The following is a 5,319-nucleotide window of genomic DNA, read 5'->3' on the forward strand; positions in this document are numbered from 1 at the left end:
CTTTCCTTTTTATTCATAAATAAATAGCATAAGATCTCAGGCTCATGAGTGAAAAATAGGAATAAATGAAAATAAAAATAATAGTTAGCTTTTACTGAACACTTACCATGTACCTGGCATTGTCCTCACAAAGTATAAAACAGGAACTGTTATTCACAGGGTAACTGGGTGACATTTGGGGAGGATAAGACACTTGCTTAAGGTCATAGAGATAATAAATGCTACAGGGAAGCTTGAACCCAGTCTGTTATATTCAATAATTGGAAAACATGTATACTTAAAAATGTTTTGAATTAGGAAATATGTATACTTAAAAATGTAAGGCTAGTCAAATGTTTGTAAATTGCTTCGTTCCTTGAAAGATGTTCAGTAGCATTATTATAAGTTATTATTTACTTTCATGCATACTGTAAATATAGGCAAAGAATCATGGACAAGCTTAGAATTATGGACTCTACCAAAAATTGCTGCTTTTCTTGTATTTTGGTTTTCTTTCCCCCAAATAATTATCTGTTGCACAAAAATAGATGTAGAATGTAATTATTCATGTCTAATCAAACCCATGGGATTTTTAATGAAAGAAAACATATATTGAAATTAAGAAATATCACAAACCCCAAGTTTCAACTGACTGCGGCATAATTTTGAAGCAAGAAGAAACATTCCAGAGATGGTAGATGCAGCTACAGCAGGCTCAACTTCTCTAACTTCATGGCTTCTAGCTGTAGATTTTTTAGATTTTTTACTAAGGGTAGGCACCTAGTTCCATGTTAACTTCTTTTGCTAGTTAGGAAGTTAACAGACACAACTTATGTTTGATTATGAGCCCATTTTAATCTTTCACAAGAGAAAAATAAGATAAAGGTAAGGGTCCATGAGTTTTGGGGAGGACATCTAAGCAGATCGTGATATTAACTTTTACAGAAAATATGACACTTCCTTTTGCCGTTTCTGGAGGTCACATCTAGACCAGATATTACAGTTTGAAAATGACATAACATGACCTCATGAATAATTTGAGTTCTGACTTTGTGAACTGCAACTACAAAGTTACATAGAGATTCACAGAATATAAGCTAGATCTAGGTAATTTATATTTTGGTCATGCATTAAAGGAAAAGAAAAAGGGAGAAATGCCATGTGGAAGACTAAAATGACCAGTAGCCATAAAATGGGCAGTTAGTCAATCTAGGCCACCTGGCTATTTACAATGCTGATCACTTCCAAAGACCGCTGGTTATTCTTCCTCTCCGAATTGTTTATTTTATAAGATGCAAAATATGAGACAACCAGAAATTGTGTGGAGGAGATTCACAGACTATTCTCAGCATCTGGAATTTCAAGTGACTTGTTTTGTAGCATCTAGGAGAGAGTTTGGGTGCAATTGATTTTCTTTTTAGTGGTCACTTTTTCAATATACCCTATAGAGCTAAGAGCATGAACAAGTTTTGTTTGCTTGCCCTACGATATTTAACCCTCAATCCTTTGTTGTAAGCATTGTAGATCTTAGGATCTTGACGAAAGAAAGTCTTGATTTGGTTTTGTGACGCAAGTGAGCAGTCATTACTTGTAGTCCCTGGCCTGTCATATGTAGAATGAGCAGTTTGGATTGATTGCTTACTAAGCTCTATACCATTTCTGAAATTCATTCATTTTAGGAATACATGCTATATACATGTACAGAAAGAGATGTCATTTATAAGTTGTTTCTGTTCTTATTATCTTGCCCTTGACTCTCTCATATCTTTGAAAATGTGACATGTGGAGACCAGTAAACCCAGCACTACCAGAGCATCGGCTGCTATAATTCAACAGAAAACAAATTTTAAAAGCTCATCTTCAGTTAATACGAGTTAGTGACTTTCTCCTGACTCTTATTTTCTTCTGTTGAAAGAGTTTCTCTGTGGATTTTTTATATTGCGTCCATATCTATAGAGGTCTATTTCCTTTTATTTCCCCAAGTTAGAAAAAAAAAAAAACTCTAGGCATGAGGTTACAGGTGAAAATATTTCTCAAGGCCCTGAAATAGTCTCTCCTACGCGGTTTTGAGCTCCTCCAAAGACCATGTTTGAGAACACAGTAGAATGAACCTCTTGGTGCATGGATGGAAATTATGAGCAGTTCAACTAAACCGCTTGCCAGAGATGTGAAGAAATTAAGCTTATGCTTCTGGATCCACAAGGATGATCTTCTAATTTCTTAGATGGTTCTATTTTAAAGGTTATTTCTAAATAAAATACTTAATTTGGGGTTTTCCAATTATTGAGACAATTTTAAAAGTTTACATTGGGCACTTAAGCCCCAATTTAGGACAGATTATGCAAGTAGAATAGGGAAAGTAATTTTATCATGAGCCTTTGGGATTGAAATATGGTGATTCTCGTCAAGTTCAAAGTGAACAAATGCCCCAAAGCTGTCTTAGGAGAAGTGGGTAATGCAGTTGACAATCACAGATCTTGAAGAACCCCTCTCCTGCTTAGCTCTTGGGTGGATCAAAGGCTCTGAAAGTGTTTAGGAAAGACTGTGGACATCATAAGTCAGCAGTGTTTGAAAGATAAAGTTAAACAAGTTTTTATATACAAGAAAAGAGTGCAATGCAATCTAAATAAGATACCAAAAGAAAGGCAATGAAATGAACTCAAAGATTGACTTATACCCAAGGAAGAAGCATATTCAAATAAGAATTTCTATTACATATTTTAGGGGGAAAATAGCGTGGTGATACAAATATTTAAATTTTAAAATAGAAAAAAAAACAAAAGTTAGTTTAGAAGACAAAAAAACAAATTAAAAAATGAGATTTAAGATTTTATTTTTGGAGGATTAGTTCACAGAAAGGTGTTTGTTTGTTTGAAGAAGAGATTTGCAGTCATTTTTATAGGGTAAGACACCAGCAATGACCATTTTGGGAAAGGAGAAATGGGAAGGAAATGTCTCTCCCATTTCTGGATACAAACAAGTAATCCATCCTGGTAAGTTACCACCAATTTTATAGGAGAATGTGGTGTTTTATAAGGACTTATAAAAATAGTGGGACTTTGTCTCAGAACTGTGACATTTTGATATATTAGATATATTTACTTTTTAATTAAACTTTTTTATCATTTCAAACTGTTAATATAGAAACATTTTTGGCTTTAATAAGGCAAATGTTCTAAAGGAAATAATGCAAGTGTGTTTACCAACACTATTTATAGTCCTTGAAATTATACAATAGTATCAATTCATACAATATAATATAATACACACAATATAAATGATATTTAAGATAAAATTATTGGTCTATCTTGGCAAAATTGAAAATAAAATACCAATCAGGCATTTTTCAGAAGGAAAAGAACATAAATCCTTTTCCAATTTTGTCTTCCTTGTTACTTTATTTCTTCTACTTTTCTTTTTTCTTTCTTTTTCTTTCTTTTGTTGCTTAAATGCTTATAGTTTGACAGTTTATCTGTCTTATAAAAGCTTTTCTCACACTTTAACACTTTTTCAACTTATTTTTATTGTATTTTTATAGTTACGAGATCAAGCTCCCTTTGAGAGAATTTCAGGTGCTTTGCTAAATAAATTCAGAACTTCCCTTGTTTAAAATGGATGCCCTTTTCTTTATATTGGAAACTGTTCTAACAGCAGATAACCTTGAAGTCAGGACATTTTCATGACATATTAATCTCGTGTTTATGTCAAATGCTTCAACTAACTCTAAAACCGTGAAATAAACATTGAGCATATCTTGTTAGGGATAAAATTTAAAGCTGGAGACAACTAACCTCTGCAACTAATACCTGCAAAGTTTTGTTTATTTTCCAAATAATGTTAAGTATGGGGTAAGTATATTAATTTGGATTGTTTCTATATTCTGAACACATTCTCCACGAGAGAGTATTTGGAGGTAAAGAGACTTATTTTCTTGAAATGACATACTTCAGAATCCTTTGCTCAATACAAGAAGGATATGGAGTCTTGTTGGCCTAAACATGAACAGATGTAAAATATTCCCCATGACTTTCTCCAAATCTTATAAATCTTATACTCTGTCTCTACCCACAGTGAAAGGTAAATATATCTTCAGAAAATAAATAATATTGTATTTTATAATATGTTCTGATCATTTAAGTTATTGCTGCGTTCAGCAGTAGAAGGATAAGTGGTTTAAAAATCCAACAGCTCTGATAAGGTTAATTTCTTTCTGGTCAGTGAAGGAATTAGCCAACTACAAATTCTTTATCAGTAAAATGAAAATACATATATTGCACTGGTTTCCTGACAGCATTGTTAAGGCTGAGTCATATTTTGAAATAATTTTGAAGATTTGTGGTATAGTTGCATAGAAATAATAATGGGAATAAAATATCTGGTATTCTGCTTAGATAGCAAATGATTTTAATTTTGTTGAAAAGATTTAAATTCATTGGCTAATGGTTGGACTTCATAAGGACAAATGGAGTCTTTAACATACTGTTTGTAGATTCTTAATAAGAAACAGAATATCTCAATCTCAAACCCTCTCCAGGGCAAATAAGTAGATTTGTTCCAAATCCTAAAACTTACTGTGCTTTTTTTCCCCCTAAAATAATATTCTTTATTCATGTATCATAAGGAACATTAGTTATTGTTATGCAAAAGAAAAGCAAATAAACAAAAAGAAAAATCATGCAATGAAGACCTTACTGGTACTTAAAACCCCTCCCCCATTCCACAACACAGATGACAGCAGGAAAGGCAGAGGGGTGTATGAATTTAAAAAATAATAATAAAATAAAATCAAAGTAATCACACTATGATGGGCTTTTCTTTCTGGAAAATTCTCTCACTACGTGACTTTTTACTTTTTGTCTTTTCCATTTGCCAGCAGGAGTGGTATGGTGCCTGCCCGAGCTGTTTCTCCTCCACGGGAGGCTGTTCAGCAATAAATTCGTGAGGAATAATAGCATGTGATCATTCTAGTTAAAGCAGTTAATAACTGGTTAAGCGACATTTCCCTCAAATGACTGTTTTCATCGCCCCAAAGCAGTCTCCTTCACCCCATCCCATTCCCCCCCTTCAACAATGCCCCAACTTCCTCCCCAAATCTCCAGCTCCCAGCCCCCAGTAATCCTACACCGCAATCCTACAACTGTATTGTCCTCTTAAGCGCCGAGCGATCCAGTCTGCCGAGGCAAGAAAGATTCAATCGATGGGGAAAAAGGGCAAATTGGAAAAAAATAAATGCTCCTGCTCTCCAGAAAGAAAACGTAGACGGAGCCGCCAAGCCCCGAGCCTGCCGCGGGCTGCACGGCCCGCGTTCCTGGCAGGTGGGGAGCCGTCCGGCGCGCAGAG

Source organism: Neomonachus schauinslandi, chromosome 12 (assembly GCF_002201575.2).
Source record: "Neomonachus schauinslandi chromosome 12, ASM220157v2, whole genome shotgun sequence".
Taxonomy (NCBI): domain Eukaryota; kingdom Metazoa; phylum Chordata; class Mammalia; order Carnivora; family Phocidae; genus Neomonachus; species Neomonachus schauinslandi.